This window comes from Alligator mississippiensis, chromosome 1, assembly GCF_030867095.1.
Source record: "Alligator mississippiensis isolate rAllMis1 chromosome 1, rAllMis1, whole genome shotgun sequence".
In the NCBI taxonomy this organism is placed as follows: Eukaryota; Metazoa; Chordata; order Crocodylia; family Alligatoridae; genus Alligator; species Alligator mississippiensis.
In genome coordinates, this window is record NC_081824.1 from 261,946,851 (window position 1) to 261,973,358 (window position 26,508).

Here is a 26,508-nt window from a genome sequence, read left to right on the forward strand (position 1 = left end):
GTGCTTCTCAATTTACCTTCAATTGCTCATCCTCTACATGGGCTGCTCAGGTAGCTCAATGGTGACAACTGCCTGACAGAGTAACTGCTGGAAATCTCCATTAAATAAATGATATGTGTCTCAATAGCTACAGTAAGACAAATTCATACTTAACCCAATCCAAAACCCATTAACATCACTGGAATTGACTTCATCATGCTTTGGATTAGGCTCCTAAGCAGCCTTTGTAACAAGTATGATTCACACTTTTATAGGGAAATTTCATTCTTGTTTAATATAAACTAGAGATGGCAAAAATAGCAACTGCATACATATACCAATGGATTTTTTTTAATGTTTGGCGTAATAAAGCTGTTTAGATAAGGATTAACTTTCTTTGCTCAGTGATATCTATTATAGATTCAACTCCCCTTGACATGGAAACTGCATATACTTGGATAAATAGTTTGAAAAGTCCCCTAGTCCTAATGTCACTCTGCCATCTTTTGAAGTGCTATTTTATAACTTTCTAAAGCAATACATCTGTATGAGTCACCACAGATATCCTCATTACCCCCAGAGGCAGAGTACAGTAAGGGCCTACTCTTTTTTAGAAGAAGCATTGCAGTAACAGTGTGACACATTTGCCCTGTTAAGCCTTCTCTCCGCAGGGATGCCAATCGAATGTGCTCCAAAGTGCACTGCAAAAAAAAATAAATAAAGTTAAAAAAAAAAATACTGTTCAGCTATACAAACTATAAGGGTAACAGAGACCAATGATTAAGGCTAAGGACAGACGTTACACATAAACTGGTTTAAGTGATCAAAAACGGATTTAAACCTGTAACAGAACAAATTCAGAGCACATAAACTGCTTTCAAAATGGCTGAAACTGGTTTAAGATAAACTGGACTGAATGTAGTATCAGACTTAACTGATTTAGGTCAAACCAGTTTACAGAATTTCTGTCCCAGACCCCTTCCTGGTTTAAGTTAATTGACAGTCCCCCAGCATCCCAGCATGCTCTGCAGCCCTGGGCTGGGCTGCCCAGGGGAGCAGGGTTGACCCCACCTCTCTCCTCCCTAGCCTCAGGGCTGGAGGGGCACAGCACTGGACCCTGCTGTGGGGCAGGGGGGAAAGCCGGCTCTTGGTAGGGGGGTTTCCCCCAGCAATACAGAGCCTCCCCGGTGGGTGTTCTCAGTTGTGTGTGCTGTGAGCAAACCCTCCACTCTAGATTGTGCTTGTACAGGACAGTCTGGCCAGGGCTCAGACAGGAACTGAACTAGACACTAGAGGACCTCTGGAAGTCCCTGCTAGCCCTGCTTCTCTGCAAGTCCCCCCTTCCTCCCCCACTTCACCTCAGACCTAGGGCCAAGGTCTGGCCATGCCCTCACCCTTTGGTTGCAGCAGGAGTCTGGCCCATGCTCCCCTCCAAAAGCCTGGCCAGGGCTGCTTCCCCCCTCCCCTTCCAGGCACATCCCACTGGGGTCCCTGCAGGCCAGGGTGGGGGTTTAAAGCCCTCCCCAGTCATACTCAGACCACATGCACCCCCCTCAGCTCAGCTCCCCTCTAGACTTCAGGCCACTGGAGAACGGAAGGGAGAGTTCTTTCTAGTGTCCCCTGACTTCTAGCCTGAGCCACTTCAGGCATGTGGCTGCATTTCTTGAATCAAAAGTAAATGTCTATTCACTTGCTTCTTAGTTCAATCTATACAGACTAGACCAGGGGCAGGCAATTATTTTGGGTGGAGGGCCGCATACTGAGTTTTGGCAAGCCATCGAGGGCAACATGACAGGCAGCCAGGGGCAGATAAATATTAATTTTCTAAATTTTTTAGGGGCCCTGCGGGCCAGATAGAATAGGCTGGTGGGCCATATCTGGCCTGAGGGCCGCATTTTGCCCACCCCTGGACTAAACTAACCTCCAAAGACTGAATTGAAAAATGTACAGACCTTTTTTGTCTGTACTTATCCTATGTTTCACACCTGAAGTTCACATTTGACTACATATAAAATTTACAAAAGATATATTGCTGTGGTACTTAACAAAGTCAATGAAACCTGTTTCCCCACTCTTTTAAGTTTTCCCACAAATACTATAAATGAATATAAAAAAATCAGTTTTACAGCAAGAGGTAAAAATGGTGAGAAACATGGTGTCCAAGTCAATATCCCCTTACTGTCCACACACCCTTGACTCCACTGTTCAACTGCAGTGAAACTGAAGCAGGCCCAGAAAGCAGAAGCTGACCCAAGGACTCTTAACCCCGTAAAGCTATTTTTAATTTCTAGCATTCTAAGAAACTGATGAATCTAGATTTACTATTGAAAATTAAGTGCAAAATGGAAACATTAAAAATTACTTTTCACTGTTCATGTTTTGTTTTGTTTTTTAACTTTTCTTTTATTTGCCTATGATAGTCATTTGTAGTGAGGTGTGAGCTGGCTGTGCCTTTTAACAATGTTTTTCTCTGGTTGCTTGTGTGCATCTTTTCTGCATCTCAGGAAAGCAACGTATCTACAGATAAATACTAACATACTATAAATTTAATCATTCATCGATTGTGCAGGATGAAATAAAATCTTCTAAGGAATACAAATAGGTGTGTATGTGCATGTGTTGTGAAAAAATGATAAAATTATCTGGGAAATTCAAAACTTACTTCCCCTTTGTAAGTCATTCAAGGGCCAATCCTATGTTCAGTCAGCATAGTAGTAATTTGCAATGATTGATATTAATATATTTCAACCTATAACATTGCTTTGACTCTTCCCTGCTGACTTTCAAGTGCCTTTGACCCTACATGTGACAGGGCAATTTGTGTTTCCTAAATTCATAGCCAACTTTTAGAACATGAAATTACCAAACAAGAAACAAGAGCAAATAATCAAGGACCAATTTTGCTCTCTAACTCTGTATCCAGACGTGCAGGCACGTGTGATTTGTGGTGCTGCAAACCTCTTTGCAGTGACACGAACTGCACGAGTTGCACATTAATCAGTGCATGATGCTGCTAATTAGAAGCGCCAGGACAACATTTCCTACAGGGATTTCCTAGCAGCAAAAAAAAAACATCCAGAAAAAAAGTGGTGCAACCCATACGAAAGTGGCAAGTGCTGGGACAAATGCAGAGACAAGGGAGCAGGCAGCCCAGGGCTCTCCAATCTCCACATGCTGTGAAGCCCCCATGCTGAGGCACCCTGGGCCCCAGCCAGGCTGCTCCCCTGTCTCTGCGTGTCTCAGCATGGGGGCTTCACTGTGGAGCCCCTGCACTGAGGCACCACAGAGCAGCTGGCTGGGGCCCAGGGTGCCTCAGTGCGGGGAGGTCCACCAACATGTGGAGATGGTGGAGCAGACAGCCCAGGTTCATGTTAGTTGTCTACGCCCTGATTTCCACATGCCACTTCCCAACTGGACAGGGCACAGGGTGCCTCAGTGCAGGGGATGACTAGCCCCACACTGAGGCACCCTGTGCTGCAGCCTCCCACCCCCTGCAGCATGTGGAGCAGCAGAACAATGTGTCCAGCTGCAAAGCACACAGGCAGGGGCGTGCACTGCAGCATAAAGTAGCAGCACAAATTTGTGCCGCTACTATTTGTGGGCATGATCCTGCTCGTGTGGACCCAGCCTAAGAGTTCAGAGGAATGAGTTTGAGCCTTGCTCTAGACTCATGTCAAAGGTTGTCATCCCAGTTGTAAATGAGTATCAGAAATTGGCAGGCCTAGACTGTGCTAGTCATGGCTGCTAGGTTTGGATAGACCTCTGATGCTGACCTTCCCTTTTTTTAAACCTCAGATAGAGTATTGATTTCATGCAAAAGTTCCAGAAGGTCTGGGTGGGAATAGCATGTAGACCAGTTCACCCAGCCATATGCATGGCATTCCCCACAAGGCACTAAGCATATTGACACTGATCCTGAAAAGCAGTTAACCTGGCTCCCACGTTTATAGGTTCTGAGCCAGCAAACTCAAGCCTCTAAATTAGGGAGACCACCATGAAATGCCCCTGCCCACAACCCCGTTTTTTCTTTGATATATGCATGTAATAGAAACATTTATACTAGAGCTGTGTTATAATGCTGATACTGACTTCTTTTGCTAGTCACAAGATTAACTGTCCCTTGAAAGATATATTGAACCTGGCATTGCTTTAGCCAATATTTACCTCACAGGTCAATAAATCTCAGTGTTGAACTCAATAGAATTCAATATCTGCTTAATATAGTTAGAATAAGAATTACTGAGCAGACACATGAATACGATGGTGGTGTCTGACAACACCAAAGTCTGTCAATGTTTCCATTATAAATTTATATTTACAGGGACTTAAAACTCACTGGCAAACCTTGTCCCAAGCTAAAAAAAAAGTTGCCATCCAAAGTCACAACCAGGGATTAAGACTATTTTAAAAAAACTAATTTTTGAAAACACAAAAAATATTCATTTAAATGTTAAGAAATAAATTAATTACATTTAGCAGGTTGGAAGCTTTATGGTATTTTATTACATTTTTACCCAAAAAATAAACAGACAACTTCTAATTAGAACTCCCACTGAATGGAAGAAAGATGAAACCATTAGTGCAAATGGCATACTACATCGCTAGTTGGAACAAACTCAGAGCTAACATTAAGGGAAACTCATTACCATCTGAAAGCTACTTGGCGATCTTCATGGAATGAATTGAGGATCTCATCCCAGGGTGAAGTATGGCATAGTGGAGAGAAACAAACTGGACCAAGTGCTTGCAAACCACAAAAACTCTATACGATGGTCCTCACTGATTGGCCTGGTGGATAAGGCTTCACTAGAATCTTTTGTTACAACATGGAGCTCACCACTCCCACCAGCAGGAGCCAGTGCAGGCAGCTCACCTCTGGTGAGTTGGGCTGGCAGAATAGTGGGACTCAACCTGCTAAACCACCCTGTGATCTCTGTGGCTCAGCCACTACCAGCAGGTACCCAGGCCATTGGTACCTGGGGGGTTGCAAGGCTTCTTTGGCCCACAGCTACAGGATCTTGGAGTACTGTGGGAGACAAAAGGGGACTCGGCATCCAAGCTGGTCCAAAGAGGTGGGCATTCAAGCACAAGTGGCACAAGTAGTCCACTTTAAGGGCCTGGAGCTGGCAGCTGCCAGGTGCCTGATGAGGGCAGCCATTTTGGATCTGGGGCTGCCCCTATCAAAAGGGCAGTTCTGCTGCTGGAGGCCAGGCAACAACATTGCCTGGCTGGAGGGCTGTTGGTATCATCTGGAGGTAAGGGAGGAGCTGTATGGGGATGGACAGGAGGCTCCTGGTTCTAGGTATGAGCTAAACCTGCCCCATGCAGGGAGTGGGTGCCCTGGTGGGTCTCACAGTGGCACAGGAGCCCCCAGGAACTGGCAGGCCAGTTACCACCCCGGTGAAAGGTGGGTCAGGGTGACTTAACCCCTAGCCCCCACAACCGGGTGGGTTACCCCTTGTTTGGAGGGCCTGGAGGGTGGACCCCTGGAGAGAGAGAAAAGGCCATAGACTCAGGCCTGTTTGAATTTCCCCTGACTGGCCCATGCTGGGGCCAGGACCAGCAGGGTCAAAGGGCCAGGGGCCCACTGCAAGGGACACCCAAAAGCTGCACGCCTGGGGTTCTGGCTGGCCTGGAGGTGGGCTAGGGCTAGTAGACCAAGGTCCTGGGGGGACCACACCCAAAGGGGAAGCGGTTCAGGGAGCTATGTTGCCCGGTATGAAGGTGGATGAGACCGCCTGAGGAGAGGAATCCAGACAGGGTTCAATTAGAAGGATTCTGGGGCCCGGAGTGGGGGCCAGTGATAATGAAAACATCTAGATGCCTTCTGCGAGGCTTGGGCTGCAGTGTAGGGGAGGAATGGAGCTGCAGATAGCGCCCCCTAGCAATCATTCTAGCAATGGGGCAGGAAATGGGCAGCTTCCTGCTTAATTACATCAGTGAACTAATTAATTAACAACAAGGCGTGGCGGGCAAGAAGGTGGGCGGTAAGCCCAGAAACAGGTGGGCGGGCCGCAGGGAAAGCGGCCCCAAGAAGGCCCCCTGTTACAGGTGGTCTTTCATCATCATCATTAGCAGCCATCAGTCTCAGGAGACCATGGGGATCGCACCTTTGGTAGGTTACTGGGCACCACCACAGTTTCTTAAGTTGCTGAGAAGTCCAATGCACATCAGGCAAATCCTCCGGAAAGTTGCACATACAAACTTGGTTGAGATTGCACTGGCATGCTGAGTACTGTTTTGTCTTGCATGCCTTTTCTCTAGCTCATCATTGACCCTCTCCATCTTGAAGCAATATAGACCCTGCTTCACAGTGGTTTTCCACTTGCAATGGTCTGAAGCAATTGATTCCCAGTGTTGGCCATCAATGTGCAGCTCACACAGGTTTTTCTTACAGACACCAACAAAAGAGTCTGGGCCATCCAAGTTGATGTTTGCCAGTGGCCGGATCACCATATAGTATGTCCTTGCAGATTTGCCCATCACTCATATGGTTTACATGACCTAAACAATGAAAGTGTCTCTGTCTCAGGAGCAAAAACATACTGGGTATATTGGCCTCTTCCATAACAGCAAAGTTAGAGATGTTATCATGTCATGTTATGCCCAAGATACAGTGAAGACATCAAAGTTGGAAACTGTTCAGTTTTCTTTCTTCCTTGGCATAACGAGTCCATGTTTCATTGCCATACAATAGAGAGCTAAATAAGCAAGTGCTGTAGATAGACACCTTTTTCGACAGAGCAGGTGCTCTGTTTTTCCAAACTCTTTTGAAGTTTAGCCATGGTGTTGCTTGCTTTTCCAATGTGAGCATTAATTTAAGCTTCCAAGCCAAGATTTTGCAAGATGGTGGAGCCCAGGTAAGTGAATTTTTCAACCACCTCCAGGTATCCAGTTTGAAAAAAACAGAGGGTTTTTCCATCTATTGACTCCTCTGTGAAATCCTATGAAATACGACCTTTCATTTCTACCCAGGAGAACTTTTACAATCTTTTCCCTGTTGCCTGATGAAGGGCGTTTGCGCCCAAAAGCTTGCGATTAAAGACATTTTTTTGCAAAAATTTTGTTGATCTAATAAAAGATATCACCTCTGTCCACAAGCCCTGATTGCTTCAACCACTTCCAGGCTTTCATAATTTATTCTAACTTTGGGAAGTCAGTCAACTTGTTGACCTATGACTACTGTCTTTAGGCTAATGGTCCGAATGAAATCCTCACAAGCACAAGAAAGTCTATCCATGAGACATTGCAGTCCTGCTTCTGAATGACTAACAATTGCTGCGTCATTGGCAAAAAGTATTTCATGGACAAGAACTTCTTGGGTTTTTGTTTTCACTTTGAGACTAACAAGGTTAAACAGTTTCCCATTGGATTTTGTCTGAATGTATACTCCTTCTGAACAGCCACTGAATGCATATTTGAGTAGGACAGTGAAGAAAATCCCAAAAAAGCATCAGAGCTAGGACACAGCCCTGTTTGACATCACTCTTGATTTCAAATTCTTCCAAATATGACCCACATTGCACCATTCCACACATACCGAACTGAAAAGACTTAATGATGCTCAGGAGCTTAGGAGGCCAGCCAGTCTTCTTCAGGATTCAAAACAAAACATCTCTGTTGACAAGATCAAAAGCGTTGGTGAGATCGATAAATGCTATGTACAAAGATTTCCTTTGTTCATGGCACTTTTCTTGTAGGTGTCTCAAGGAGAATATCATCTCCATTGTGGATCTACCACATCTGAAACCACACTGAGACTCAGGGCAGGCTCTGTCTACAAGGGTCTGCGGTCTTAGCAAGACGACTTTGATGAACAGCTTCTCCCAATGATGTAGAGTGGGAGAAGGATATACCCCGATAGTTATTGCAGTCGCTTGTATCACCTTTGTTTTTGTACAGTGACAATGCTTGCATCCTTCATGCCTTGAGGAACTTCACCTTGCTTCCAACACATACATATTAATTCATGCAGATGGAAGAGGAGGACACATTTCCTGCACTTAATAACTTCAGCCAGTATGCAATCCGAACCTGGGGCTTTACCACAAGCAAGCTGATCAATGGCTTATTCTACTTGGTCTATGGTAGGTTCATGGTAAAGCACTGTCAGGGTTGAGAGGTCTCTCCCCAAACACCCCATGCACCTGGGGGTTACACTAGACAATAAGCTGAATATAAAATCAACAGTGTGCCCTTATTGCCAGGCTAACAGCATATTGGGCTGCATTGGTAGGAATATTCCCAGCAGATGAAGGGAAGCAATTATTCCCCTCTATTCAACACTGGTAAGGACACACCTGGAATACCGTGTTCAGTTTTGGGCCTCCCACTACAGAATGGATGTGGACAAATTTGAGAGAGTCCAATGGAGAGCAATAAAAATGGTGAGTGGGCTGGGGGGCATGACTTCTGAGGAGAGGCTGAGTGAATTGGGCTTATTTAGTTTAGAGAAGAGAAGACTGAGAGGGGATTTAATAGCAGCCTTCAACTACCTGAAGGGGGTTCCAAAGAGGATGGAGCTGGACTGTTCTCAGTGGTGACAGATGACAGAACAAGGAACAATTGTCTCAAATTGCAGCATAGGAAGTTTAGGTTAGATATTAGGAAGAACCTTCTCACTAGGAGGGTAGTAAAGCAGTGGGACAGGTTATCCAGAGAGATTGCGGACTCTCCATCTTTGGAGGTTTTTAAGACCCAGCTAGACAACCCCTTGGCTGGGGTGATCTACTTGGGAATGGTCCTGCTTTGAGCAGGGGGTTGGACTAGCTAACCTCCTGAGTTCCCTTCTAAACCTCATTTTCTATGATTTTATGAGTCAGTTGGGTGACAATGTCCATGAAGGTGGCCTGGTGCATAAAGAATGTCTGGACCCACTGTTTTTTTTTTCCCCCCAGGTGTCCAGGAAGATCTGTTTTCACCACTCACTGCTAGCAGTGCAAGCCCAGAACCACTACTTGATGGTCTAGAAGGTGGAGCAACTTGGCATCCATGGAGTCCTGGGTAGCCTCATCCTCATCAGCTATGTGAAAGTCAGTGGTTCAGTCCAAGACACTTGGCAGGCACAGGGTATGGTGGGTAGCCCCATGTGGGATGTCTGTCTGCTGGCTTGGGGCACACACCACATGCCATGGTGACCAGTTGCCGCATCATGTCCAAATGGGTGCACATAATGTCTCAAAGCCCCCAGTGAGAATTATGCAGGGTGACAAGCAGGACATGCCACAGCTCCTGAATCTCCCTGTTTGGACACAGGTGGCTGGACACCATGGCAGGATACAGGCAGGCTCAGATGCAGAGGCATGTGCAATTCACATTGGAGGGTAGTTCCTCTGGGGCTTTTCTTGAAGTTTAGGGCTAGGCATAGGGGAAGGTCTATGGTGACATGTCAAGTGGGCAGGGCATATTTGCCCAAGCCTGGCAGCCAATCAGGGGTAGCCCATGTGCTCCACTGTGCTCAGCAGTCTCCTGCAGCGCAGGGAGCCCACAGGGCATGCTGGGAAGTGTGCAGGAGTAACCCCAACCTGCTGGCTTCAGCCAGGTCAGGTAGCCTGTGTGCTCCCCACACCCCCAAGGTTAGCTTGCTATTAATCTAACCTAGGCCTCTTACAGAAAAATCTCATTAGTTGGATTGATTTTTCCTTGGGCATTTTGACCATCTGTACTAAGCCTACGGTGGGTGCACAGGTTGAAGACTGGCTCAAGCCATAAAATACAAATCTCAAAAGCTAAAAAGGATGTTTTTGGTTTAATCTAAATAGGCGTTTGCAGATCTTGATCTCTGCTAGGAACACCCGCAAATTTCAGGCTTACACCATGAAGTTTATTTGGATCAGTTCGCAATGCTTTAGCAAGCCAACCCTTTTTCAGGGACTGTAATTTCTGTGCTCAGGGCAGTTTTCCTTTTTAACAGTTATGTGATCAAGAGTGTGACAAATAACTGCTGAGGTTCTTGGCTAGTGAGAACTGAACCATGCCTAACCGGTACTTGCCCAGACATGCAGCTGAATCCTATTGGCATAATTTTTTAACTGTTCATATTAAGTCCTCTTGCAGTAAGAAATTAATCGCAGAGGTCTCAGAGCAGTGGGTAATAGGTGAGTCTATATGATGTATGCATTATCTGCAAGTATTTTCATCTCATACATCAGGTACATTATAAAAATATTCTGGGAGTGGCATTTATCCTTTTGTCCACTAATAAGGTTCATAGCAGACTTGAGCTGTATTGTTTGGATCCATGCACAAGCTTCCAGAAAATAATTCAGGGTGCATAGCTCCACAGTTGTAGCCAGATCTAGTCACTGTTATTCAGCACAAACTTTAATAGAAAGTTCTGAAATTACCACTAGCTTTTCACTCTCTTGATATTAATAAACAAATGCTTATAACTATTGTAGAACTCCACTACCCTCACTGTGACACAGGAAAGACTTCATTTATGCAGACTTCCTGTCATGTCTTGGTTCATTTATATCATTCAGTTCTTTGCTCAACTCTTACTCAGAGCTCTACTACATATTCCACTACTGCTTCCCTCTCTGTCAACCACATGTAGAGTGATTTAGCTAGTAACCTGAAAATAAGGGACAAGTGGACAGTTAGTTTCCAGGAACAAGAGAAGTTTCAGTATGGGGCTATTATTTAGGTAGATATAAGGTGGTAAGAAAAAGTGAATTCTGGTTACCACTACATCTTCAGGGAAGACTGTCAGAGATAGACATAGGAGTCTGACAAAAGGCTGATGTTGTTTGTTAGAGGACTCTTTACATTTAGTATCCAGTCCGCTCTTCACTTTTTTTACCAGAAAGGGACATTTCTATGCTGTTTATTATGGTTAAACATAAAAACTCTGAATAGATTTTTCTAGTCAGTTAACCATATTCTTGAGGGAAAACATAAGGTGGAATAATTATTAAAGAGCATTCTCAGTAATACTCACATCTTTATTATGTCAGCCCTATGCCAAAAAAAGATTTATAGTAAAAGCCACTTACATTTTTTTCTTCACAGAACCAAGCCATCTGCCTCAAATACACGATCAGCCTCTCTGTTAGATGAATTCACATATATTTTAAAGCCCCGGAGTAACTATTTGAATGGAAATTGGACACTGCTTGTCGTTTGCAAAGCTTTCTTAACCAGAGAGGCTTCACATTTGTTCAATTAAATGTGTGTATGTGCAATACACTTTATGAAATTTATCCTGAAACAGTGAGGACTGGAATAATATTTGAGGCAGATGGTACAGCTGCCACACTGAGAGAGCCATCTTGGCAATATATGAAGGGATTGAGGGGACTGGGAAGCAGGAATCAAAATATCACACTATTAAGAATATCGTCTGTATAAATCAGCAATGAGCAAATGTTTCCAGTTTCCTTCCCCTATTCCACAAATATTGAACTCACTTAGGTTTATCCAAAGAGAATTTGTGAACTGAATCCAAGAAGCCTCGAATATATGCAGGATTTGCTGTTTTGGGGATTCTCTTCCCCCCTACTTTAAAAACCGAAAGGATCTGCAACATCTTTTTCACATCCTTGCTACAACAACTGCATGCAAAGGGAGCACAGGAAAGTGGTTCAGAGGCTGAGAGTACCGAAGAGAAGGGAAAGCTGCTCCATCTTTTGCATGCATCCTGCAAGACAAAATAGTCATGATGTGACACAGATATTGGCACCTTTACCAATCCTCAGGTTGCACCTTCAAGGCTTGCAATTAAATCCTGGCAAATGGATGGATATAGGAAATTAACAACCTTCCCACAAAACCTTCACCCGTTTCTGAGTCTTTTTGGAGTACAAAAGTATTCAAGTAAATAGATAATTGTTTTTTTCTGCCTTATTAGAATTGGAAATGCCAGATTATGAAAGGAAAGGACATTTGAGGCATTGTTGCCCATTAGAACTAGATAGGAATTCACCTGACCCTTTCCTGGAACAGCTGTCTGGGCAGCATCCAGCCTGGCATTACAGTATTTCAGATGAGCAATATGTCCTAAATTCACCAATAAATAGTGTCTCCCTGCTGTCCCCATTTAAAAATAGAGAACATATGGAAATGGACTGGAGTTCTGGTCAGCCTGCAAGTTAAAAATTCACTCCTGGCTCAATGCAGGTTGGATGGTAGGGAAGCTTTTTTTGTGAAAAAGAGCCCCTGGCAGATTAAGAATGAAGAACCTTACTGCATACAGTACTCTGGTCTCCTGTCTGAATATTGGCTGACCAGAAGCTGAGAGTAAATCCATGATCCCCCACTGAGATACTGATTAGGCTTCAACAGCCACAGAAGCTACAAGATTGGAAACAACTAAGCAAAAACACAGGATCCTGAGAATGCTTTGGAAAGGTCTTTAAAAACTGTATCAACTTGCCTCCACTCCTCTGCTTTTTTTCCCTTTCCTCTCCTTTGTCAGTGCCTCTGTCTCCCTTTTTCAACCTATTTTTTCCTTCCACACAAATACCTAAAAGAATTCTAAGGCAGTCATTACTGGCATGCGTCTTCGCTATCATCCAAGTGGCCATTTTGTCAGCCTCTACACACCCTTGTCACCCTTACGCACCCAGAGGAATTCTGTTCCTGGACAAATTGCCCTGTCCATTGTGTGCAATGTAGTTAGTCATGCAGAGTAAAAATATGTAGTAGCAGCCATGCACCTCCTGGGACATGCACCAGCCTTAAATACCTGCAAATGGAGTCAATCAAAATCCACGACTACTGGATTTGGACTGAGAAACAAAAAAGGGTTAGGTTGGTGTGTCCTTCTTCCCACTTTTCCCCCATAACTCCATGGCTAGGGTTCTCCTCGGGAAAACTGGAGGCCCTGGGCTGTAGGCCAGAGGGAGTTTGAGCCTGAATGTCCCTGACTTCCCAGAACAACACTAACCACCACACCTCAGGTCAGCCATTATCCAATGCCTTCTCTGATGCTCCTTTGGAAGCTGTCCTAATCACTCACTTATCTGGAGGAAAAGATGGGAAAGCATTCACTCACTCGGTTGCCAGGCTACATGATTATATAGTCATCTATGCACATGAGGCTACACTTCCAGAAACAGAATTACTTTGAATGCCTATGTGCCAAAAATGCCCTGAAGATAATCTGCATTTTCTTTAATGCTTTGCAAATTATGACTGTAAAATGCACTAAGTTGTGGGTTTAGTGGCACATTACTTATCGAAAAGGGTTTTTTTTCAGTCCTTGCTCTTTTAGCAAGTTCTTCACACACACACACACACACCCCCCAACCTCTCCTTTCCTGCTGGTAATACTATGTAAGATATGCCTCAGGGCACAAGTTTCTAATAATGTTCTACTCTTGCTTCCCAAGCATTTATAACAATTGCAGCAGCAATTTTCAAATAATAAAAAGTAAATTCATAGGACTCAACCTTTTCTTTATTTGCAGGGAACTTTGGCCATGCTGAAGTTATTGCAAACTATATCACTGCTAGGAAATGTCTTTAGTTTTTAACTATTGTCTTCTTATAACTCAGAAGTATGCACTGCCGTAAACACCACAATGCACTACAATGCTAGACAAGCTATGAAAAGTAAGCATCTTCCCTTACTCATTTATGTCCAGGCTTCATTTTATCTCCATTTTAAGGGCCAGTATCTGGCAGATAATCTCTAATAAAACCGAACGCATAAGTCAGCTAACTCTGCTTAGTTATTTTTCTACTATAGTAAATATGTTCACCTGCCCCAGCATGTAAATACTCATGATAAAAAGGCAAAAGGCTCAGAAAACTCAGAGAACAAACTCATAGAGTATCTAGAGCAAGGATGGCATGCCACGCCACAACTGGCACAGGCAACCTCTGGGTATGGCAGGCGGTAGAGCAACAGATAGGGCACAAAGCAGAAAACAGAACAGTAGATCAGGCAGGGGAAGAGGATCAGAGTGTCTCTTGGGGAGGGTGGCACTAATTTATGGAGCACCTACCAGAAAGGTTTGGCTGGCACTGCTGACTGCCTGATGTAAGAGGGGTTTGTTCCTCATGGAAGCATCCAGGGAATGAAACCTTGGAACTGGCCTCAGATTTGGGGGCCATCTGGGCATCAGCAAAAAGACCTGCCCCCTTGTACATTTACAAGACTTGTCCTCCTAACTCTCAGTCCATGGTAGCAGAGGTCCTGTTAGGTCCTCAGGCATACAAGCACTGTACTTTCTGTGGGACAGGAACAGGACATGATGAGAAGGAATAAACCTTATGTTTATCTAGGATGATATTCACCAGTTCACCAACAGAGCACTATACAAAGCAACCACAGTATGCTTCTGTCCTGGCAACCCCTCCTTGTCCTTCCCCTTCCCACCCGACAAATACCCCAGGTATATGCCAGCCACATCTATGGTTCTGCAAAATCTTTGTGGTGGAATTAATAGCCTCTCTTGTGGCCACACAGATCCCACCCTACCCATTACTATTCATTTCCACTTGGCACAGGCGGTGCTTTCTGACAGGGCAGGAAGCAGCAGATCAGGACAAGAGGTGGTACAGCTGGGGCAGGGCACCAGCCTCAAAGGGGCTCTGGCCATCCTCAAAGGAGACACAGTGAGGCAACCCCTGGGATTGTCCCAGGCTGGGATATAGGGACCCAGGAACAACAGAAAGCCCTTGAACCAGTGCAAGGATAGAACTGGTCTCTTGGCATAACTCCATTCCACATTTTCCTGGCTAGGATTCCTCTTTGCACTGCTTTATCCCTTGTCTGGGCAGACTTTCCTCTCTGATGCATGGCACAGAGGAATCATGAGTATTTGGGAATGAACTGCACATTCTTCTCCCTCCCTGCCACCAATTATCTTCAATCCATTCTGAGTTACCACAGTGACAAAATGCACCTTCCATCTATTATTTTTCCTGTCAAGAATTAATTAATGGAAATCAAGGTTCAGCTCCTTCAAATAGCACTGGAATGAGATTGTCACCACAGAATCATTGATATTACCGACAGGACGGGGACGAGGGAGGAAGGTGGCGGGGGAGGGAGCGGGGAATCTCAGATCCTCTCTCTTCTTCCTCCAGGAGCTCATACAGAATTGTTCCCTACTGCTGCTCAACAGTTTTTCTGAGCTATTGGGTGAATCCCCAGATCCCAGTCTATCACAACTGTCTATCACAGTTGCTCTGTCACTCACAACAAACAGGCTTAAAAAGACCCCCAAGGCTTCCTCCTGCATTGGCAACTGGTCCACTGGTACAGAAGCACCACAATGGGTCCTCTAAAGCCCCTTTCCCTACAGCCTATACTACAGATGACATGCCTACGACATCTCTATGCCTCAGTGATCACTAGGTGCAGCTCATGTGCCTCAGTTGCATGTGCATCCTAAACACAAAGGTTGAAGCCTGGATTTGGCCTTATATTTTGCTGAGAAATTAAGAAAAGTCTGTTCATGCCCAGTCTTTTTAGATCTCAGGTGTTGTGACTGCCAGTTCCTACTGCAACATGGTTTAAGTAAGTACATGCAGCAGGCACAGCCAGGTTAGCTTTACTCACTGTCCATCAGATGAATAGGCTAGCCAACAGAGGGAATAGGTATAAGGTTGCATTGATCCAAAGTTTATCAGAATTATCCATCTTTTATATACAGGATATATCATCAGCCCAGTCATTAGCTGACGAATATTTAGCTGCATAGATGCATTCCCTGATCACAAGATTAGTTAGTAAGCAGAATAGTGATCACATACCAAGCATAGCCCACTGATCATGTAGCCCACTGAGGTGGAACATTAGATGGGGGCCTCAAGATCTGGGTTCCATTCCTGGCTCTGTTACCCAGCCAGTAATCTACTTTGCTAGTTTACACCTCAACCATAAGATCTATGGATGATCATTCCAAAAAACTTCCATTATACTGCATTTGTTCTCAGTTCCACTCAAGCCTCTTAACTTGCAAGCAACAGAGGACCTGATGTGCTGCTATCCAGGGCCCCTTTTAATCAGGAAAGTGTACCTTAACTTGATTCAGATTCACTCCTTTTGAAGTTCTGCCTCCCCTGTACAGTATCAATGCTTTAAAATAAATTCCCCTGTTGAAGTATTCCTTCCATTTTCTCATTACATGAACAGACTTCTCTGATTAAAAGATTTCTTTTTACTAAAAATATGCTGAGTTTTTTAAATGAAGGACCTTCTAGGGTCAAATCTAGCCACTATGGGTGCATCCAGAATAGTGCAGATGTGTGGTATGTGATGCTGCAGACCCACCTGTAATGCCACATACCACACACGCTGTACATGTAGGTGTTCCCCGCACTGCTGCTTTGCAGTGCAGGGTGGGGGAGGTTGACCCCAGGAGATCCCAGGGTCAAAAAAACCCACACGTAAAAAATGTGGGCTGGCGCATGTGGCAGCAGCAGTGCCACCCAAAACCAGAGCCTGGCTGGACAGAGCCAAGCTCTGCCTGCTGGCCAAGCTCCCTGCTGCAGGAGTACAGCAGCTGCAATTCCCAGATGCCCCAAAGACCCCAGGTAAGACTTCTGAAGACAGCACAGTTGCTGGCCCCAGCCTCCCTCACCCCACCTGGGGTAACATGCCACACACCAAAACGTGCATGGCACAGGCGTTCTGTGGGGACACGTAGCAGCAGCACAAGCCACTACTACTTGTCCCTGGGGAAACGCATGATTCCACTCATGGGGATGCACCTTATGTGGGCTTATAAAAGTAGAAAGCAATCAGCAGCATCTAAATAGTAGACCTCTCCCCTGAATCACGGGAATAATGAGAGTCTGTAAACTGCTCACAGGTGTTGTGACTATCAGTTCCTACTGCAACATGGTTTGAGTAAGTACATGCAGAAGGCACAGCCAGGTTAGCTTTACTCACTGTCCATCAGGTGAATAGGCTAGCCAACAGAGGGAATAGGTATAAGGTTCCATAGATCCAAAGTTTATCAGAATTATCCTTCTTTTATATACAGAATATATCATCAGCCCAGTCATTAGCTGATGAATATTTAGCTGCATAGATGCATTCCCTGATCACAAGATTAGTTAGTAAGCAGAATAGTGATCACATACCAAGCATATTCCTATGATTAGGAAAAATCTGGCACCTACACTAGCTGTATTTTCAAAATCCTAGTATATTATAAATGTACCTTGTTGGTGTCGTTCTGCTAACCTGTCTGGTACTAAGAGACTAGATGGACATGGCTTATCATCACTACTCTCAGCCTCCCTAATTCTTCCCAGCTGTTTTTCAGGCCTTCCTAGTTAATTCTAACAGCTGCTTCTGCTTTACAGATGCAGCCACCATCAATCTCTCATACTGTCTCTTCAGGGGGGCTTTCCTCATTTAACCCTACTCTTCCAACAAGGCCTACAATACACTCCTTGAAGAACGTTCCTCATTCTATGAATAAGGTTTTCATTTTAGCAGGTCTGAGTTTAACCTAACTTGTTCTTTATCCATACAAAGAGTCTGCCAGAAGGCAATATAAGCCAAAGGTAGACAGTGAAGTGTGACAGCAAAGGGTAGCAGCTCAAATACTACCTTGAGCAAAGCTATAAAAGTGCACATACTCCATTACATCAAAATGCCCACAGTCAAACTTTCCAAGATGAATGCCAAAGTCCATCTTAGGCACCAGTCTGAAGTTTTCAGAGAGCTCAGTATATTCTTTTGGCCAAAATAGATATAAAGGCATGTTACAAAACTTATTACTTCGTTAAAATCTGACCATGTTCAAGAGTGACTCATAGTTTTTCAGTATACCGGAAACTTTGTTCTGACCAGCAGTAACAGGAGAGCAAAAGTGATGATGCTTGACCCCAAGAGGTTTGCATCTGACCCTCATTTCTCACCTCTTTTCTCACTAATCCTGATTTTAATTATCTACAAATTTGTACTTACTCAAAGGCTAACATTCAATTTATCTATGGAAATTCAAATTGCCCCATGTAAAAAACAGGTTTGTCAAACCTTAATGAGATCATTATTATTCATGCTAAATATGGTTGGAAATGCATTAATAGCAAAATGCTTCCCTTCATTTCCACAGAACTGGGGACAGAGGTGAAACCCTCACTGTCTATGGGTAATAGCTTTGCAGTTTGTGCCTGGGTTGTCACACAAACAAAAGGCCCCACTTCAGAATCCTACTGCTTAAGAGTACAATGCATACAACATAACCTGGCTAGTTACCTAGAAGAAACAGGCTATGTAACAGTAAAACAAAACCTTTACCAGTCTCAATCTTTGCTTCAGACCCTTCACGAGCTGAAAACACTGTAAAGACAGCACTCTTAGCCCCAAAGGAAGAAAAAATTTAAATGTTCCTCACATCTCCCTCTTCTGAAGTGGGGTGGCTTAGAGCCAGACCATCTTAACCTCATCATTAAAAGGTTGGGGTTGAGCAAAGATTGGATATATTTAATATAAATGGTAGGAATTTTTTTTAAAGCATCTATTTTTTCCCCCTGGAAGATTCCCGAGTACCAAACAGCTGCATTAATGAAGGCACTTGGGGCCCCAAAGATACAGATTTACACTTAGTGGGACTTTCACAAGCAGCTAGGGTAGGCACCCATCCCCATTTAAAACAACAGAACTCCAATCACTCCGAATCTTTAGAAAATTTCATCCCATATCTTCTATCATTGACAGCACTGAGCACTTAACTTGGATATACAAGGATGATCAGTGCTTTGGGAAATTCTGTTTGATTCAGTGGGCAGAACCTCTCTTTCTTCAAGTCAGTACCAAACCAACATGGAGGTGGCATCTTATAAATCAGGCATAAAATAGAGGTCACGACTACTTGAGACTATTAAGAATCTCAATGCGACCTCCAGAAGAAACTAGGCGTTACCTCTGGTGTACTGGCCACATTCCATCATAGCTCATTGCATTTTGACTACCTACCTTTTCTCTGCATTTTCAGCTATAGACGGCACTCTGATTCACTTCCTATCCTCTCAGGCTACCGGACAGTGTCAGTGCTACCGGCAGCAGCCCCCATGTTCCGCTCCTGAGCCAGCTGCATTGCACTGAAGGAATGAGCTTGATGAAACAATTCCTGCCTCTATGTACATTCCTTTGTGAAGAATACAGAAGCTTAGTTAAGCTGTTTGCAAACTACTATGTTGAAAGTTGAGCTTGGGAAGTACTGATTATTACTACTGTGTGAGCAGAACTGAAGGATAGAGGAGAGGCCACTACAAGAACAGTAGTGTAACAGGGTGGGGGAGCAGGGCACCTGCCCCAGGTGCCAACTTAGAGGGGAAGCCAGTATGGCCCCTTCCCCTCAAGAGTCTTTACCATGTCAGGGGCAGCCCTGTGCCACCTGGCTGTAGGAGCCTGGCAGGCACAGCCCCATGTCCAGTAGTGTATCTGAAGGGGGAGAGGAGTGGAATGACACCCCTGCCAAGAGGCACAATGCTGTACCGGGGGGGGGATGACACAAATAGGGCATTAGAAGTGGACCCAGGGAGCTCATGCTTACCACCTGTCCTTCAACAGCACCAGGCCAAACCCATACTGCTACAGTGTGAGGAGAGCCGGGCAGGTAAGACTCCTCTCCCCTCCCTGCCCCCAGCCACTCTCAACTAGTTAGCATGAGTCCCCTTCCTCCCCACCTCCACCTCTACCCTGAGCACTGAAACAGCTCAGCTGTGCCTCAGGCCAAGAACGTTGACAAGAAATAAGGCCTTTGATGGTGTTATTTGGGCAGCTTGGTCAGGGTGGACAGACATGATGAGAGACACTCAGGCTCCATTGTTTGGTGCAGAAGAGAAAAATTATCTTATGGAGGTCCTGCTGCAAAATGACGGCCAACACATTTGCCTTCAGGGAGAATTTGAACTGCTGGGGACTTGTGATAAAATCTATAGAGTCTACAGTTTGAGCTAAATATCCAGGTTATTTTAGGTAGGGGCCATAACAGTCTTCTTATCTGCAGACTGGGTACAAAGAAGTAACAAGTAACCCACCTTGATCAGTGGGTGTCTGCCTGTCAGCAATAGATCTCATGGCAATTTAAAATGGGCAATAAAGTAATTTCGCTGGTCAGAGCTCTGAATACAGCAAATAAAGCACCTGGATGCTGTGATGATGGCTATATTAACAAAGGATACAACCCTACAAGAAAGAGTACTGATGACACTGGAATCCAAAATGCCAGCCTTTCCCCCTAAGGAAAATCTGCAGATTGAATCAATCTTTGTCACAAGTGCAACTGTATCCACACTCTAACTTCATTTCTCCGAAGTACCCCTGGAAAGCAGTGTTTTTCAGAGGCACAACTGCAGCATCAGAAAATGCTAACTGACCTATAATTCTTGGATGCTGTTTTCAAGGACTCACAGGGGATCTGGAGACATGCACAGAAACCCAGTTACCTGGCATTAGCTCTGTCATCTTGAGTGATGAAAACCCATTGATTTGGGGTTTTAGAAAAAATCTGACACATTCAGGAAGTTTGACACTTCTGAAATCATCCTGATGAGTTTTGATGGCACCTGTCATGAAAACCTGCAGTGCCAGGCTTTCCCATTTCTGGGAGCACACTGCCACCTACTGACGTGTCATCCTTAAAAAATAAATAAATAAATAAATAAATAAATAAATAATCAGTGCCTCTGAAATCAATGCTGCCTATTTGCTCTGCATCTACGGCAGGCAATTCCATGAGTATTTTGTATCATGGCCAATTTCTAAGTTGTTTATTCCATTCATTTTCCTTCTTAATTGTTTTACCAGTCACCTACCTTTACACCAAAATGCTAACAAGTCTCCCATTTGTTTCAGTTTCTAAATTGTATTCCATTTAGCAAATGGAGCCCTAAATGGATACAGAACACATTAATTATACTGTAGATGCTAATACAGTGCAAGAGAATACATAACCATCTGCAGTACCGATTTGTTTATGGATTCATTCCAAATAACGTGTCAAATCTTAAACTCCTTACTCAGTTCTCACATGTTTCCTAACAAATCTGGGACTATTCAACAACAACAAAAAAAAAAATAATAATAATATTCATGATGACTTATACCAGATAAAACCTGGGCACTTACCTTGCTGGTGTACATAACTTCCATTGATGTCAAAGGACGTACTCTTGAAAAAGGGCCAGCTCCAGCTGATATTGGCAAACAAGGATTTATTCCCAAGAACATTTATGGAAATGCCAAATGATGCTAATGCAAATAAATCCTGGTAAGAGGATTCAGAACATTCAACTGTTCCAACTGAGTAAGATTTAGCAAGTGGTATAAGACTAACGCACATGAACCTCCTTGTTGTTGCCAGGCAAAGATGGATCTTGCCAATATGGAGCTGCACTCATAAATGAAAATAAATCGTTTAAGACAACTCTGGATAGGGGAGTAAAAAGAAGGGATCTATATACAGTCTCCAAGCTAACAACAATCAAGCCAACTAGCATAAGCAGCAGAAAAGCAGGACTAAATGGCATTCATTCCCACTCTGGTAGCTTTTAATATCTACATTTGACAGAAGATTTATCCCTCTGTCATGTGACAACAGTAAAAATACAGGGATAGTCACTCCCTTCCAACAATGCACAAGGAGCTGTACTACAATAAGATAGCTGTGTTGTTCCTAATGCTCCTGCTTCTCTCATCCCGATTTCCTGGAGGGTTTTGCTTACAATCTTCCTCCTGATTCTTTTCTGTCTGGATTTTTGTGGCAAGTTTAAAGCAGCAATAATCACAACCTCCACTGCTCCACCAAATTCACAGAATCACAAAACAGTATACAAATGAAATACAGCAATCACCAAGTCTTCATTAGTACTTGCACTTTGAGAAGAAAGTTTAATCAGCCCCATAACACTACTCAAAAAGGACCGTGAAGAACTGACTTCTCAGTTCCATGACAGAAGCATTTTTTTTTTTTAAAAAATTAAGGTTTTCACTCCCATTAAAACAAAACATTCCGTTCCAGCTAAAAGAAGACATTCCATTTTTGGACATTTTCAGTAAAAGCAAAGGGCTAGGGTCACAAGGGACCTTGTGGACAAGAAAGCAGGTATGGCAGCAGGGCCCAGGCTGGTTGTGGCAGCTGGACCGGCAGTAGCAGTGACTGCCATTCATGTACCACCTCTTAAATGCACATATGGGGCTGGTGTTCCAGTTTCTCACCATTCATTACACTCTTGGGTGGAGGTATTGGTCTTCCCCATCCCAGATAAATACTGAAATGTTGAATTGTCAGGAAAGCAAGCAACATTTATTCCTCCCCCAGAGGGCACTTCAGCCCTCTTGTGAATCCACAGCCATATGTTAAAACCATTTGTTTCAGAGCCATTAAACAAACGTGCTAACATTTGCCTTCATTTTTCACTTGGCTGCAGGCATATTGCCAAATGAGACCTTGCCTTGTGAATAGTTTCAGGTCAATCAAAATCAGAGGTGTAAATGGGCACTTCTGTGCCCTGAGCAGTGGCAGTGCATGTAGCAGTGACAGTAGCTGCTCAGCAGCTACTATTTTTCATCCTTTCCCCTTCTCCCCTGCAACTCAGCACCCAGGGCTATACTCACCCCCTGCCCTCCACCCCCACCCCTATTACAGTATTGCTTGAAACCACATTTTTTCATAAAGAAACAAAAATTAAAAAAGAACAAATAATTTGCCCACCCCTATCCCTTCTACACAAGTGATCAGCAAGACAGTTGGTGAGAATAAAGAGAAGTGTCCTACCTGCAACCCTTCCATTAATGGTCACTAATTGCTTTGTTTAGTAGCCATTAATGGTCACTAACTGTTTCCCTTCCATCTTTATAACTGGTAGAGCCATGGCTTACAGGTAAATATGGCAAAGATCAAAAAAAAAGGTATGCACTTATTCTATATGCTGAACAAAAACTACAGTATACAAAGGATTATCTTCCTGCTCAATATTTTAGGATGAATGTGGAAAACCTGTCTCCATACATAAAACTGGTACCTTGGCATCTTTTCTTTAAAAAAAAAAAAAAAAAAAGAGCAAGTTTACAGTGTTCGGTTGCACATATTCAAGAGATTATGTACTACCACCTGTGGGTGTATTAAAAAGGCATAATAAAAAAAAAATCATGCTGGAGAACAGTCACTTTGCATGGGCAATAGCCCTGACTCATACCAGTTTTATTTTGATTTATATCAGCTCACCAAACCATTGCTGTGAGTGCTGATTTTGCTAAAGGTAAAATACACAAACAAATAAAATCACCACTTACTATAGACAATAAACAGCCTCTGCAACCTGAAATAATGATTGCATTCGACCACCACCATAAACAACCATGATAGAATGCCTCAGTCAGATACCAGCATCTGAACTAGGTCTGTCTGTCACAGATATGATGAGGCAAATGAATCCTACAGCTGGCCTTAGCTGTTGTCTTAGAACTAGCCCAGAGTAAGCTGAATCTTCCCAAAGTGATGTGGAACCAAAGGCCATTGGAGGCCCCAGGCCTCCCACCTTAAAACAGGAGTGGTTCTTTGGCAATACTACAGTTCCTGCACTAATCCCTTTATCCTCCACTAGAGCTGTGAAACAATGGGGTAAGTCCCCTTTTTGTCCATTAGCTCAGTGACTGGAGGCACTCATCCAACATGAGTAAGATAATGGTTCAAGTTTCATAAGGATATGAATCCTTATATTATATCACGCAATAAAATACCCCTACCAGTAGGATAGGCCTCTGTTCTTCCTGGGATGCTTTTCCTCATTGTATAGGGCCTTCAATCTTCAATAAGCCAAAATAAGGATGACTGTCCCCCAACCCATCCACATGTTGCAATGAGGTCTGACACTGTAGACCCCTCAGAGACAAGCATCCTGAAGAATTTCATCTCACCTCACTTAAAGCAAAGGGAGAGTACCCAACACATTTCTGTTGATCACAACTGCAGAAATAGGACAGAAAAGCTGACAAGTCCCAGATCATCAAGGTTTTACTATTACTAACAGTTGCAAGAGTTAAAAAAACAAAAAACCATAAGTCAGACTTTACGCATCACAATATCATATTTGGGGTACTCTCCACCTACCCTCTAGTTTCTAAGCCTTTCATATCATGTTCTGAAGCTTTGTCTCCACAACCAAGGGAGCTAGGAAGCCACCTTTTAAATGGAAGGTGCGAAGGCCACCTAATCATGTGCATCCAGGGGCTTCAGTTTCATAAGAACAACATCAAGAAGTGTGAGAGAAATTCATGAGAGCTGATACACTGCTTTACCCTTACTTCCACCTGGAACTACAAGGCTGCCCATGCAGATCTTGGATCATTGGTGGCACATGTACTAAGCAAGATGGTCCAACTGCTAAGCAGAGATCTACACTGATCTTCCAGCTATGCTCCCCACAAGAAGCACAAGAGATCCCCAGCATAGTCAAAGACACATCCAGATGGAAGACTTGCAAACACTGAGCCACATCATTGTTTAAGACAATTCATTTATTTTTATGTGGCTTTTGAATCACTCAGGAAATCAAAAGAAGCCCCAGCCTAATTAAGCTATTGAATTAGATTGGAGACTGCTTTGAATTAGATTGAAGACTGCTTTTGAGTATCATCATGGTGTAAAGTGACCAAGGAGCTGTGATCAACCTCCCTGGGCATTGTCTCTTTTGATCTTTGCACATCATAAATATGAAGGAAACACAGGCACAAATGGGTCCCAATAAACCCCATTGACTAAATACAGATAAGTAAGCAAATCCTAACTACATAAGAACTGCTGCTCTCTGTTTCTTCTGGTGACTTATAAAGCATAGAGCATAATGAACACCAGCAGCAGACTCATAAACTATTTAACAGAATACTGCCCTATTGCTGGATACCACATTGAGCAAATAAATTATATATCACAGTCTATTTTCTGTATTTTTAAGAGGGATTTTTGTCACGTGGCATTTGACACTTAAGCACATTTGATTACCAATTTTATCCTCATGAATATTTAAAATGTCCGGATCAATTCTTCTTCTTCAACCTAACAGAAAAATTGAGAGAGCTTAAGTGCAAATGCTTTCTCCCTGACGGATTACAAAGGAGAAAACTCTGAAGCCTGCGGTAAGGCTGACAAAATTTTAATCCTGTTTGCAACATGTGCCATTCAGTGCCAATTCACCAATTTAATACTACTCTGCTGCCATCTAGGGGATATGTATCTGACTGTGCATTTTTCATAGAACTGTAGAAAATGAGGGCTGGAAGGGACCTCAGGAGGTCATCTAATCCAACCCCCTGCTCAAAGCAGGACCAGCCCCAACTAGTTCATCCCAGCCAAGGCTTTCTCTAGCTGGGTCTTAAAAACCTGCAAGGATAAAGATTCCACAACCTCCTGGGTGACCTGCTCCAGTGCTTTACTAACCTCCTTGTGAAAATGTTTTTTCCTAATATCCAACTTAAACTTCCTTTCCCAAAACTTGAGATCATTGCTCCTTGTTCTGTCATCTGCCGCTGCTGAGAACAGTCCAGGCTCCGTCCTCTTTCGAACCCCTGTTCAGGTAGTTGAAGGCTGCTATTAAATTCCCTTTCAGTCTTCTCTTCTTTAGGCTAAATAAGCCCAGTTCCCTCAGCCTCTCGTCAGAAGTCATGTCCCCCAGCCCCCTAACCATTTTCCTTCCACTGGACTCTCTCCAATTTTTCTACATCCTTTCTTAAGTGCGGGGAGGAAAGCCAAAACTGAACACAGTACTCCAGATTTGGCCTCACTAGTGCCAAAGAGAGGGGAAGAATCACTTCTCTTGGTATTCTGGCAATGCTCCTACTAATGCAGCCCAGTATACTATTAGCCTTCTTTGCAACAAGGGCACACTGTTGGTTCATATTCAGCTTATAGCCCCCAGGTCCTTTTCTGCAGAGCTGCTGCTGAGCCAGTTGGTCCCCGGCCTGTACTAGTGCGTGGGATTGTTCTGTCATAAGAGCAGGACCTCACACATGTCCTCACTGAACCTTGTGAGGTTTCTTTTGGTCCAATACTCCAATTTGTCAAGGTCTCCCCAAATCCTAACCCTACCCTCCAGCATACCTACTACTCCCCACAGTTTGGTGTCACCTGCAGACTTATTCAGGGTGAACTCCATCCTATCTTCCAGGTCATTGATGAAGATAGTTAACAAAACCGGCCCCAGGACTGACCCCTGGGGTACTCCACTCACTATCAGCTGCCAACTAGACACTGAGCCTTTATCACTACCCATTGAGCCTGACAATACAGCCAGCTTTCTATCCACCTTACAGTCCATTCATCCAACCTGTACTTGCTTGCAAGAATGTTGTGGGAGACTATATCAAAATATTTGCTGCAGTGAACGTCTATCATATTCACTGTTCTCCCCACATCCACAGAGCCAGTCATCTCATCCTAGAAGGCAATCAGGTTGGTCAGGCATGACTTGCCCCTGGTGAATCCATGCTGACTGCTCCTGATCACCTTCTCTTCTAAGTGCTTAGAAACAGATTCTTTGAGGAATGCTCCATGATTGTTCCAGGGACTGAGGTGGGGCTGACCAGTCTGTAGGTCCCTAGATCCTCCTTCCTCC

General features: G+C 43.9%; 1 long non-coding RNA gene across 2 annotated transcripts in view; it reads right to left on the reverse strand.

Annotated features, from left to right (window-relative positions):
• Positions 1-312: 312 nt before the first annotated feature.
• LOC109280307 (uncharacterized) overlaps positions 313-26,508 on the reverse strand; it is a 39,839-nt gene continuing 13,643 nt past the window's right edge. Inside the window, exons 1-3 of one of the 2 annotated variants that reach the window (XR_002086587.2) lie at positions 18,869-18,988; positions 11,391-11,620; positions 313-680 (exon numbers count right to left, since the gene is read on the reverse strand). This is a non-coding gene — a long non-coding RNA (uncharacterized LOC109280307). Of the gene's footprint in view, positions 681-11,390; positions 11,621-18,868; positions 18,989-26,508 lie in introns of those variants that run through there. The other variant, XR_009461718.1, reaches the window with a different exon arrangement.